Source organism: Pan paniscus, chromosome 12, assembly GCF_029289425.2.
Source record: "Pan paniscus chromosome 12, NHGRI_mPanPan1-v2.0_pri, whole genome shotgun sequence".
In the NCBI taxonomy this organism is placed as follows: domain Eukaryota; kingdom Metazoa; phylum Chordata; class Mammalia; order Primates; family Hominidae; genus Pan; species Pan paniscus.
In genome coordinates this window covers 50,611,021-50,625,491 of record NC_073261.2, presented here as the reverse complement: position 1 = coordinate 50,625,491, position 14,471 = coordinate 50,611,021, and positions in this window count along the sequence as shown.

Sequence of the window (14,471 nt, the reverse complement as noted above, 5' to 3'; positions counted from 1 at the left end):
TTAAAAGTAATTGCATCGAGACTATCCTGGCTAACATGGTGAAACCCCATCTCTACTAAAAATACAAAAAAATTTGCTGGGCGTGGTGGCGGGCACCTGTAGTCCCAGCTACTTGGGAGGCTGAGGCAGGAAAATGGTGTGAACCCGGGAGGCAGAGCTTTCAGTGAGCCGAGATCGTGCCACTGCACTCCAGCCTGGGCAACAGAGCGAGACTCTGTCTCAAAAAAAAAAAAAAAATGTAATTGCAACAGAAACAGAAATTGACAAGTGGAACCTAATTAAACTACAGCACTTCTGCACTCAAAAGGATCTATCAACAGAATAAACAGACAACCTACAGAATGAGAGAAAATATTTGCCAAGTATGCATCCAGCAAAGGACTACAGCAAAGGACTAATAACCAAGATCTATTAGGAACTTAAACAATTGAACAAGGCAAAAAACGACTCTACTGAAAATGGGCAAAAGGCATGAACAGACAGTTCTCAAAAGGAGACATAAAAGTTGCCACAAAACATATGAAAAAATGTTCCACATCACTAGTCAACAGAGAATTGCAAATCAAAAGCACAGTGAGATATCATCTCATACCAGTCATAATGGCTGTTATCAAAAAGTTACACAAACAGATACTGGCAAGGCTGCAGAGAAAAGGGAATGTTTATACACTGTTGATGGGAATGGATATTATTTCAGCCACTGTAGAAAGCAGTTCGGAGATTTCTCAAAGAACTTAAAAGAGAACTATCATTCAACCCACTAATCCCATTACTAGGTGTATATCCAAAAGAAAATAAATTATTCTACTATTTTTATTTATTTTATAAAATATAATGTTTTATGTAACTGAAAAATGAGTTTCAAAATATTACATAAAGCATCATCCCATTTATTCACTTAAATGTATGTCTCTGTATAGGAAAATAATTTACGGACAATACATATAACCAAATGTTCAGGACTGGTTATCTTTGGGTGATGGCATAATAAAAGATTTTGTCTCTATATCATTTGTTTATTATTATATTTTTCAAGTTTTTTTTGCTTTGAATATGGAAAATGGTAGTACCATGATTAGAAAACATATATTTTCTTTTTATTTTTTTTAATTGTACTTTAAGTTTTAGGGTACATGTGCACATTGTGCAGGTTAGTTACATATATATACATGTGCCATGCTGGTGCGCTGCACCCACTAACTCGTCATCTAGCATTAGGTATATCTCCCAATGCTATCCCTCCCCCCTCCCCCCTCCCCGCCACAGTCCCCAGAGTGTGATATTCCCCTTCCTGTGTCCATGTGATCTCATTGTTCAATTCCCACCTATGAGTGAGAATATGCGGTGTTTGGTTTTTTGTTCTTGCGATAGTTTACTGAGAATGATGGTTTCCAATTTCATCCATGTCCCTACAAAGGACATGAACTCATCATTTTTTATGGCTGCATAGTATTCCATGGTGTATATGTGCCACATTTTCTTAATCCAGTCTATCATTGTTGGACATTTGGGTTGGTTCCAAGTCTTTGCTATTGTGAATAATGCCGCAATAAACATACGTGTGCATGTGTCTTTATAGCAGCATGATTTATAGTCCTTTGGGTATATACCCAGTAATGGGATGGCTGGGTCAAATGGTATTTCTAGTTCTAGATCCCTGAGGAATCGCCACACTGACTTCCACAATGGTCGAACTAGTTTACAGTCCCACCAACAGTGTAAAAGTGTTCCTATTTCTCCACATCCTCTCCAGCACCTGTTGTTTCCTGACTTTTTAATGATTGCCATTCTAACTGGTGTGAGATGATATCTCATAGTGGTTTTGATTTGCATTTCTCTGATGGCCAGTGATGATGAGCATTTTTTCATGTGTTTTTTGGCTGCATAAGTGTCTTCTTTTGAGAAGTGTCTGTTCATGTCCTTTGCCCACTTTTTGATGGGGTTGTTTGTTTTTCTCTTGTAAATTTGTTTGAGTTCATTGTGTATTCTGGATATTAGCCCTTTGTCAGATGAGTAGGTTGCAAAAATTTTCTCCCATGTTGTAGGTTGCCTGTTCACTCTGATGGTAGTTTCTTTTGCTGTGCAGAAGCTCTTTAGTTTAATTAGATCCCATTTGTCAATTTTGGCTTTTGTTGCCATTGCTTTTGGTGTTTTGGACATGAAGTCCTTGCCCACGCCTATGTCCTGAATGGTAATGCCTAGGTTTTCTTCTAGCGTTTTTATGGTTTTAGGTCTAACGTTTAAGTCTTTAATCCATCTTGAATTGATTTTTGTATAAGGTGTAAGGAAGGGATCCAGTTTCAGCTTTCTACATATGGCTAGCCAGTTTTCCCAGCACCATTTATTAAATAGGAAATCCTTTCCCCATTGCTTGTTTTTCTCAGGTTTGTCAAAGATCAGATAGTTGTAGGTAAGTGGCGTTATTTCTGAGGGCTCTGTTCTGTTCCATTGATCTATATCTCTGTTTTGGTACCAGTACCATGCTGTTTTGGTTACTGTAGCCTTGTAGTATAGTTTGAAGTCAGGTAGTGTGATGCCTCCAGCTTTGTTCTTTTGGCTTAGGATTGACTTGGCGATGCGGGCTCTTTCTCGGTTCCATATGAACTTTAAAGTAGTTTTTTCCAATTCTGTGAAGAAAGTCATTGGTAGCTTGATGGGGATGGCATTGAATCTGTAAATTACCTTGGGCAGTATGGTCATTTTCACGATATTGATTCTTCCTACCCATGAGCATTGAATGTTCTTCCATTTGTTTGTATCCTCTTTTATTTCCTTGAGCAGTGGTTTGTAGTTCTCCTTGAAGAGGTCCTTCACGTCCCTTGTAAGGTAGATTCTTAGGTATTTTATTCTCTTTGAAGCAATTGTGAATGGGAGTTCACTCATGATTTGGCTCTCTGTTTGTCTGTTGTTGGTGTATAGGAATGCTTGTGATTTTTGTACATTGATTTTGTATCCTGAGACTTTGCTGAAGTTGCTTATCAGCTTAAGGAGATTTTGGGCTGAGACGATGGGGTTTTCTGGATAAACAATCATGTTGTCTGCAAACAGGGACAATTTGACTTCCTCTTTTCCTAATTGAATACCCTTTATTTCCTTCTCCTGCCTGATTGCCCTGGCCAGAACTTCCAACACTATGTTGAATAGGAGCGGTGAGAGAGGGCATCTCTGTCTTGTGCCAGTTTTCAAAGGGAATGCTTCCAGTTTTTGCCCATTCAGTATGATATTGGCTGTGGGTTTGTCATAGATAGCTCTTATTATTTTGAAATACGTCCCATCAATACCTAATTTATTGAGAGTTTTTAGCATGAAGGGTTGTTGAATTTTGTCAAAGGCTTTTTCTGCATCTATTGAGATAATCATGTGGTTTTTGTCTTTGGCTCTGTTTATATGCTGGATTACATTTATTGATTTGCGTATATTGAACCAGCCTTGCATCCCAGGGATGAAGCCCACTTGATCATGGTGGATAAGCTTTTTGATGTGCTGCTGGATTCGGTTTGCCAGTATTTTATTGAGGATTTTTGCATCAATGTTCATCAAGGATATTGGTCTAAAATTCTCTTTTTTGGTTGTGTCTCTGCCCGGCTTTGGTATCAGAATGATGCTGGCCTCATAAAATGAGTTAGGGAGGATTCCCTCTTTTTCTATTGATTGGAATAGTTTCAGAAGGAATGGTACCAGTTCCTCCTTGTACCTCTGGTAGAATTCGGCTGTGAATCCATCTGGTCCTGGACTCTTTTTGGTTGGTAAACTATTGATTATTGCCACAATTTCAGCTCCTGTTATTGGTCTATTCAGAGATTCAACTTCTTCCTGGGTTAGTCTTGGGAGGGTGTATGTGTCGAGGAATGTATCCATTTCTTCTAGATTTTCTAGTTTATTTGCGTAGAGGTGTTTGTAGTATTCTCTGATGGTAGTTTGTATTTCTGTGGGATCGGTGGTGATATCCCCTTTATCATTTTTTATCGTGTCTATTTGATTCTTCTCTCTTTTTTTCTTTATTAGTCTTGCTAGCGGTCTATCAATTTTGTTGATCCTTTCAAAAAACCAGCTCCTGGATTCATTGATTTTTTGAAGGGTTTTTTGTGTCCTATTTCCTTCAGTTCTGCTCTGATTTTAGTTATTTCTTGCCTTCTGCTAGCTTTTGAATGTGTTTGCTCTTGCTTTTCTAGTTCTTTTAATTGTGATGTTAGGGTGTCAATTTTGGATCTTTCCTGCTTTCTCTTGTGGGCATTTAGTGCTATAAATTTCCCTCTACACACTGCTTTGAATGCGTCCCAGAGATTCTGGTATGTTGTGTCTTTGTTCTCGTTGGTTTCAAAGAACATCTTTATTTCTGCCTTCATTTCGTTATGTACCCAGTAGTCATTCAGGAGCAGGTTGTTCAGTTTCCATGTAGTTGAGCGGCTTTGAGTGAGATTCTTAATCCTGAGTTCTAGTTTGATTGCACTGTGGTCTGAGAGATAGTTTGTTATAATTTCTGTTCTTTTACATTTGCTGAGGAGAGCTTTACTTCCAACTATGTGGTCAATTTTGGAATAGGTGTGGTGTGGTGCTGGAAAAAATGTATATTCTGTTGATTTGGGGTGGAGAGTTCTGTAGATGTCTATTAGGTCTGCTTGGTGCAGAGCTGAGTTCAATTCCTGGGTATCCTTGTTGACTTTCTGTCTCGTTGATCTGTCTAATGTTGACAGTGGGGTGTTAAAGTCTCCCATTATTAATGTGTGGGAGTCTAAGTCTCTTTGTAGGTCACTCAGGACTTGCTTTATGAATCTGGGTGCTCCTGTATTGGGTGCATATATATTTAGGATAGTTAGCTCCTCTTGTTGAATCGATCCCTTTACCATTATATAATGGCCTTCTTTGTCTCTTTTGATCTTTGTTGGTTTAAAGTCTGTTTTATCAGAGACTAGGATTGCAACCCCTGCCTTTTTTTGTTTTCCATTTGCTTGGTAGATCTTCCTCCATCCTTTTATTTTGAGCCTATGTGTGTCTCTGCACGTGAGATGGGTTTCCTGACTACAGCACACTGATGGGTCTTGACTCTTTATCCAACTTGCCAGTCTGTGTCTTTTAATTGGAGAATTTAGTCCATTTACATTTAAAGTTAATATTGTTATGTGTGAATTTGATCCTGTCATTATGATGTTAGCTGGTGATTTTGCTTGTTAGTTGATGCAGTTTCTTCCTAGTCTCGATGGTCTTTACATTTTGGCATGATTTTGCAGCGGCTGGTACCGGTTGTTCCTTTCCATGTTTAGCGCTTCCTTCAGGAGCTCTTTTAGGGCAGGCCTGGTGGTGACAAAATCGGTCAGCATTTGCTTGTCTGTAAAGTATTTTATTTCTCCTTCACTTATGAAGCTTAGTTTGGCTGGATATGAAATTCTGGGTTGAAAATTCTTTTCTTTAAGAATGCTGAATATTGGCCCCCACTCTCTTCTGGCTTGTAGGGTTTCTGCTGAGAGATCTGCTGTTAGTCTGATGGGCTTCCCTTTGAGGGTAACCCGACCTTTCTCTCTGGCTGCCCTTAACATTTTTTCCTTCATTTCAACTTTGGTGAATCTGACAATTATGTGTCTTGGAGTTGCTCTTCTCGAGGAGTACCTTTGTGGCGTTCTCTGTATTTCCTGAATCTGAACGTTGGCCTGCCTTGCTAGATTGGGGAAGTTCTCCTGGATAATATCCTGCAGAGTGTTTTCCAACTTGGTTCCATTCTCCCCATCACTTTCAGGTACACCAATCAGACGTAGATTTGGTCTTTTCACATAGTCCCATATTTCTTGGAGGCTTTGCTCATTTCTTTTTATTCTTTTTTCTCTAAACTTCCCTTCTCGCTTCATTTCATTCATTTCATCTTCCATTGCTGATACCCTTTCTTCCAGTTGATCGCATCGGCTCCTGAGGCTTCTGCATTCTTCACGTAGTTCTCGAGCCTTGGTTTTCAGCTCCATCAGCTCCTTTAAGCACTTCTCTGTATTGGTTATTCTAGTTATACATTCTTCTAAATTTTTTTCAAAGTTTTCAACTTCTTTGCCTTTGGTTTGAATGTCCTCCTGTAGCTCAGAGTAATTTGATCATCTGAAGCCTTCTTCTCTCAGCTCGTCAAAATCATTCTCCATCCAGCTTTTTTCCGTTGCTGGTGAGGAACTGCGTTCCTTTGGTGGAGGAGAGGCGCTCTGCGTTTTAGAGTTTCCAGTTTTTCTGTTCTGTTTTTTCCCCATCTTTGTGGTTTTATCTATTTTTGGTCTTTGATGATGGTGATGTACAGATGGGTTTTTGGTGTGGATGTCCTTTCTGTTTGTTAGTTTTCCTTCTAACAGACAGGACCCTCAGCTGCAGGTCTGTTGGAGTACCCTGCCGTGTGAGGTGTCAGTGTGCGCCTGCTGGGGGGTGCCTCCCAGGTAGGCTGCTCGGGGGTCAGGGGTCAGGGACCCACTTGAGGAGGCAGTCTGCCCCTTCTCAGATCTCCAGCTGCATGCTGGAAGAACCACTGCTCTCTTCAAAGCTGTCAGACAGGGACATTTAAGTCTGCAGAGGTTACTGCTGTCTTTTTGTTTGTCTGTGCCCTGCCCCCAGAGGTGGAGCCTACAGAGGCAGGCAGGCCTCCTTGAGCTGTGGTGGGCTCCACCCAGTTCGAGCTTCCTGGCTGCTTTGTTTACCTAAGCAAGCCTGGGCAATGGCGGGCGCCCCTCCCCCAGCCTCGCTGCCGCCTTGCAGTTTGATCTGAGACTGCTGTGCTAGCAATCAGCGAGACTCCGTGGGCGTAGGACCCTCCGAGCCAGGTGTGGGATATAGTCTCGTGGTGCGCCGTTTTTTAAGCCGGTCTGAAAAGCGCAATATTCGGGTGGGAGTGACCCGATTTACCAGGTGTGTCCGTCACCCCTTTCTTTGACTCGGAAAGGGAACTCCCTGACCCCTTGCACTTCCCAGGTGAGGCAATGCCTCGCCCTGCTTCGGCTCGCGCAGGGTGCGCGCACCCACTGGCCTGCGCCCACTGTCTGGCACTCCCTAGTGAGATGAACCCGGTACCTCAGTTGGAAATGCAGAAATCACCCGTCTTCTGCATCGCTCACGCTGGGAGCTGTAGACCAGAGCTGTTCCTATTCCGAAAACATATATTTTCTAAATGCTGTTTAGAAAATAATTAAATGCAAAAACCAAAACCATAAAAGAACCAGAAGGAAACATAGGAGAATTATCTTATCTCTCTGCAGTAAAAAACTTTCAGTGCATAAAAGCAAAGAAGGAATTGACAATTTTCAAAACTTGAGATATTTGCCATTATAAAAATTACATGCAGCAATAAAACATATTAGCCATATTTAAATTAAAGAAGAAAACCTGGAAAAATATTTGCAAATGTATCTATCAATCAGTAGGGATAGACTAACTTTTGTTAAAGTAACAACCACAAAATAGCAAGAGCTTAACACAAGAGTTTACTTCTTATTCATGTAATACAGCCAATGTGGAGCAATGAGAGAGCTCTACTAATTGCAGCCACTCAAAGATCCAGGTTGGCATATGTTCCTATCTGATTAATAAAATGAAAACAAATGCTTTAAAATCTAGCATTAAGATGTGTAGAGAAAAAGCTTAATTCTGCTATTTGAATTGCTCATTGGGAGTGTAGCATAGGTTGCAAATTTTCTGGGGGGAAAAAGCCACCAGCATATGATTCTCAGTAACTAATTTCATAGACATAATCTGCGTAGAAAAATGATTAGAGTAAAACACAAAGTATTTTTACTTATTTTTGGTTAAAAAACTTTAATTATTATTATCATTTTTTTTCTACAGGTGAGCAAGAGAAAAGCATTAACAAATTTACTTAATTATTTGAGGCAAGATCTCACTCTGTCCCCCAGACTGGAGCATTTTAAAATAGAGATAGAGTCTTACTGTGTTGCCCAGACTAGTCTTGAACTCCAGGGTTCAAGGGATCCTCCCACCTCAGCCTCCCAAAATGTGGGGAATTATAGGCATGGGCCACCGTGCCTGGCCACAAAGTATTTTTAATAGTAAATATTTCTAGATTGGCAATGCTTAGTAATTACAGGTGATTTCTATTTTCATCTTGCATTTAAAAAAATTTTTTTGTTTTACTTTAAGTTCGGGATACATGTGCAGAATGTGCAGGTTTATTGTATAGGTATACATGTGCCATGGTGGTTTGCTGCACCTATCAACCCATCATGTAGGTTTTAAGCCCCACATGCATCAGATATTTGTCCTAATTCTCTCCATCCCCCTGCCCCAGATCCCCCAACAGACCCTGGTGTGGGATGTTTCCCTCCCTGTGTCCATGTGTTCTCATTGTTCAACTCTCACTTATGAGTGAGAACATGCGGTCTTTGGTTTTCTGTTCCAGTGTTAGTTTGCTGAGAATGATGGCTTCCAGCTTCATCCATGTCCCTCCAAAGGACACAATCTCATTCTTTTTTATGGCTGCATAGTATTCCATGGTGTATATGTGCCACATTTTCTTTATCCAGTCTATCATTGATGGGCATTTGGGTTGGTTCCAAGTTTTTGCTATTGTAAATAGTGCTGCAATAAACATACATGTGCATGTGTTTTTATAGTAGAATGATTTATAATCCTTTGGGTATATACCTAGTGATAGGACTGCTGGGTCAAATGGTATTTCTAGTTCTAGATCCTTGAGGAATTGCCATACTGTTTTCTACAATGGTTGGACTAATTTACACTCCCACCAAGTGTAAAAGCGTTCCTATTTCTCCACAGCCTTACCAGCATCTATTTGTTCCTGATGTTTTAATAATCACCATTCTGACTGGTTTGAGATGGTATCTCATTGTGGTTTTGATTTGCATTTCTCTAATGACCAGTGATGATCAGCGTTTTTTCATGTTTGTTGGCTGCATAAATGTCTTCTTTTGAGAAGTGTCTTTCGTATCCTTCGCCCACTTTTTTCTATACTTTCAAACATGTCCCTAATGAGTATGCTATTTGGAAAGGAAAGGGTCAGCAGCAACTGTGCATTTTTTCTTTTACTTTTTGGAGGAAAGCCTGGGGAAAGAAAGAGGGATGACTTGGTCAAGTACCTTTGTAAATATGCTAATGATAGACTGTCTGGCATACAGATCAGTGGTATTTAATAGTGATAGATTATTTATCTACTACATACTTTTTAGCAAGAGGTACCTGGTGTGTCTAGACTTGCTTATATGTAGTAAGTAAACCTGGAATTTATGGGTTTCCGGGGCATGGCTCACTAGAAAGTGTCAGATAAACTGTGTAGTTTAAAAGTATAAAATAGGGATGTTTCCTGACTAAATTAGCTCCCTTTTGTATAATTGCTACCTGCATCCCCCACATAAAGACCTTGTATATTTAATCTCAACCAGAGCATGTCTTAATGTGGCAAGAAATACCTGGGGTGCAGTGTGGGCAACTTTTCCATGCTGTCTGTGCCTTGTGGTTCCCTGAATTCTTGAAGTTATTGGTAAGACTTGAAACTGGTTAAGATCTCTGATTCCTTGTGTGTCTGATTTGACAATCTGATACTTTGTATTAGCTCATATTGCTTTTGTTACCAGAAAAAAATGTTTAAGAAATACAAAACAGGCAATAAACTCATAAGAACATAAAGTGCATGCTAGATTCGAGAAAATATAATCTACTCGTTTGGCTTCCAAATTTATACATGGTTTCTGGGGGGAAGATTGAACGCAATACTCACAAAAAGGCTCTGAAAATTCTATGACTGAATCAATTTAATGATCATCAGTGATGCCACTGTAATCTATAAGAATATGAATTCGTCCTCAGACTTGCTATTACACCTTAAATACATGACCTCAGTCAGTCACTTGGCTGCATGGAACATTGGCCTTAGTGAGAACAATTATTTTCTGCCTTCAGCTGGAAGAGCTCACCCCACATCCCTGATAAATAAGTCAACTGAGTCAGAGGTTGGGAGATAAAATGGTTCACTGGGCACTTGGGTTAAAGTTCCTGGAATTGAAACCTCGGTACAAAGCTTACCAGCTAAATAACTTTGAAAATTCAATGAACATTTCCAAGCTGCAGGTTATTTATTTGTAAATTAGAGACAATCGTATCCTTTCCTTACACACAAATTGTGAGAAATGAAAGTTTATAGAGGCTAGCACTGTGCCAGACCCAGTGGAGGTGTTGTTATTAATCATATTAATGAATTCAATGTTTCCAAAAAGCTAATTACTTCCTTGCTTTCACTGAGATAAGTTCTTCACAAAACCCTCTATGTTCCTTCATACCTTTTGATATATAGTCTCTTTTTCTGACCAGTTGAAACCCTGTAGGTTACAGTGCAAATGAAAAAACAAAGCAAAATAAATTCCCTTGTGGAGTTTTGAAGAGTAAATAGAAGGAAAGAAAAGTCAACATATTTGTTGATTGGCTTTTTGAGTTCAAGAATGTGACCCCAGAGAAGTTTGGACTGAAGTTAAGATGGCTGTTGTGGATTTTATATATGTATTGATTTTCAACCTATCTAATAATCATTTCACCATCTTTTCCAGTTTTCAGAAAACTCTCTAAAACCTTGAACCTTACCAAGCTCCCAATGAGTTATTCAAATATCATACCTGAGCAAGTACCCACTGTTGCCAAAGAAAACTGCTCTATTTTCTTCTTAGCTCAGTATCTTTATTTAATACTTACTGTCAAAGCTGATGGGATTCCAAGGCCCTGATTTCTGTCTGCTGGCCTAAGAGTGACATTTTCCATCTCTATAAATCCTTTGGTAGCAATAGAAAGAGGAGCTCTTTTTGATTTTAACCTAAATAGATTTTTCTCATTTTGGAGATGTTCATCTTTAACTAGTTAACAGAATAAGGTAAATCTAGTTCTCCTGTGTGCCCAGGACATACGGCTGTGAAGGTGGATTGCTAATTTTGTCCAGTTCTACTTGACACATGCAGAATAACCCTCTTTTCCCACCAGGGCACTATGCTTGACTGCAGCAAGAGCCCTTACTGCATTCTGTGTGGATGTCACGGAACTCCAAGCATTCAACAGTAATGACTCTGAAGTTACATTTCTTTTCAATGGTTTCATCTCCTGAAATTCATCTTTCTAATTTCTGCTGTTCTGAATCCCAGCAGAGTTATGATGAGCTTAAGTGTTCATCAATTAATGTCAAAATCCAATGTAACACCTCCAGAATGGCCTTTGACAACCACTGGAATACAAAATGAATTCACTAATGATCAGCTCCTGAGCAGAAAGAGTCTTAGGAATTTGTGATGATGGGACATTTAGGCTCAATTCATAAAATATGCATGGGTTTTTAAAATAGGAATTCAAAAAATTTGAGCACAGAATAAAATGAGGGCACAAAGAACAGTCAGATGTTACTGAGACCCTGAAACTATTTTTTTTTTTTTTTCAGAATTAGAACTTTTCTTTTGGTTGAATACAGTTTACCCTGGCACTTGCTAGGAAGAAAATTCAGAGGCCTCTCTGAAATATCAACTCTTTCTGACTCATATTTTGTTGGTATTTATTTTGTTGTAATAACAAAAAAGGGGCATTTCTATTACTTGTAAGTGCTTCAAAGCAATTGTATACTGATGATTTTCAATAGAATAGGCTTATTTTCTTCTGGGGCTAAAATAATAATGCACATGTATTCCTGTGCAAATTCTCATGTGCTCCATTCCTGCTTTATTACATCCTTGTCATCAGCTGATAGGGCCTTACAACTACCAATTTCGGCCCAACCCAATTAAGGAAGGTTTCCAGCACTCCTCTGTCTAGTAAGGGGCTCAGTTCCAAGCAGAACCATGTGACTTTCTATCTTCTGCATGGGGAAGTACACTATCCTCAGTGTGCCATAGGGAGCCCTTTGGGATCTGACCTCTGCCTATCTTTACAATATCCTCCCACCATGAACTTTGATTCTGGATGTTATAATCAGCATCTGCTTTCTGCCAACTCTGTGCTGTTTCCTTCACACTTCCAGTTTATTGTATACAATGTTTTTCTTGGAATTCCATTTACCGTTTAACTTCCTGAAAGACTCCCTCTCGGTGTTAGGCAGAGTGAGGCTTTCTCTCCTTTGTGTCCCTATAGCACTTGATTCTGTCTTACAGCCTTTATCACATTTTGTTGAAGTTATGTCTGCATCTGACTCTTGTATCACTTCATCCTTAGCCCCTAGGAATGGAACCAGTGCATAGTGAGAGCTCAATATTAATTAAATGAGTAAAAGAGTCAATAAATGACTGGATGATGGAGAACTGGTATCATACACTCTATATACACCCTGCCCCTCATTTTATTCCTAGCCTCAGTAAGGCAATTTGGGTTCTCATGGAGCTGTTTCAAATTCACAGAGTCCTATGGCAGGAAGAGAATTTCAGATTATTTTGTGTTCCCAAAAACTAGTCAATTCTATTTATTATGATAAATACTCCCAGTCATATGTGTTAAGTTGGGTAGTTGGTATGTAATTTGATTTTAGATTAACCTGAAGATCCTTCTGCTCTCACCTTCACTTCCTTGTAACAAATGCTTAAAAAATGGCTCTCCCTACAGGTAAACTTAACAACAGATATATTCACTCATTTCCTCAAGTGCATTTCAAAAGCATCATGAAATGCTTTTGAGTAAGGGACTCCATGGGCAACTAACTTTGTGGGCTGTGCCTGACTATAGTTAGCCATGTCAATTTGGGTCTTCTAGGAAGCAAATGCTAAAATAAGATTAGACACCTAAGAGATTTATTGGGGAAACATCTGAAGCATACAGGGGAAGAACCAAGTGGAGGCAGAAAAGGAGGGGGATTGAGTAGGAAGAAATTTAGATTACATTGCATGCTAAGAACGTTTCAGCCAGGATAACGGGTCCTGGAGCTGAAGACACCTATTAGAGGAGTCCCTTAGGGATAGGCTTGTATTAGTGCCCATACTGTGCAATGCCCGTGAAAATGTGGCCTCAACACAAACACACTGGTGGACCCAGAGAGGTGAGGCAGCTGGGGCTGTCAGTTGACTTTGCTCTTTGCAGCAGGAGATCTGAGAGGTGCATTTTCATGGCTGTCACACACACTGTATTCTAAAGGTACTTTGTCTGTATCACTTCATTTAATCTTTATGACATACTTATGAAAGTGGTAAAGTCTTTTACTATCTCCATTTCTTCAAGGCATAGAGAGGTTAAGTAACTTGCCCAAAAGTCTAGATCTGATGTGATAAGTGATAGATCTGGGATTTGAACCTAAGAAGTCTGGTCCCAGAGACTGAGAGCTTAAACACCACATTGTATTGTCTTACAATTTTCCCTTTTGGAGCACTGTGATGTACCTTCCCATTATCTCACTTCATCCTACTGCTATTTGAGCTTCTTATTTCGCAATGTACGTATCCATAATCAAGGATCTAAGAAGTAAGTAATCTGCTTACATTTGTTTAACCTGGTGCTTTCCATATTTAATTGCCCATGAAATCCATAGTTCATGCTATCTGTGTTCTCTGGAACATAGGTACGTGGGAAAATATACTAAGTTAAAATGACTGGCGATGAATCCTTCCTAAAGAGCAAGGTTCCATATGAGGGGTCAGGGAGTCATTGTGAAGGATGAACACACTTACGTGGGCAGAGATATGTTGCCATGAAGGCAAAGGGAGCAAAAGATTAGGATTCAGCCTAGCAGAGTTCAGGCTTCAGTTCCACTGCTTTCTAATGAGGTGGCTAGTTTGTGAACTAAGACTTAGCTTCAGTGCTTTAGCTGTCAATCATGGATCACAGTGCTGACTTCCCATGGTGATTTTTCAAATTAAGTATGCATTCATATAAAGGTATTTATCCCAGTGCTTGGCACATAATAGCTGCCATCAATTAGCAATTTTCTTCCTTGGCTTTCCCTCATAGAAAGACTAACTGTACCAAATTTATCCTTTAGCCAAGTGCTGGATTTCTCAGTGATAGCGCCTGCTTGACCCATGTGTACTGGCTCGTTGTTTCAAGATATCCACTGGGAAAATTAATTGGAATCAGAATGTTTTCTGGTAAGAAAGGAAAAATGTTGTGGATTTGAGGAAAAGTCCATATTTGAACTTTGATTGTAGTCAAAGGGCATCTGTTTTTTAAGATGTACCTTAGGGGACAGGAGAGCTTGGAAGATTTGTTTTATCCTCCTTTGCTTTCCTCATATTGTAAAGATAAAAGTTGAACATCCAGAAATGAAAGGGTGGAAAGGTGGAGGAACTATTGGCTCTGGAGAAGAGAAGGGCAGAGAAAGGCAGATACATTCACCTTGTTCTCTGGGAAGAAAGCAGTCGGCAGGTCCCTGTGCTGACTGCTCCTGCTGTTCTTTTCCTCCTCTTATACTCTGTGACTTACCCATGGAGTCCCCACTTCTGTGCTATGGATGAGGTTGGGGGTAAATAGGGCATGAACATTAGGACTTTTTTACATATGAGGGGAGATAGCACTGGAGACATGATTGCATGCCATTC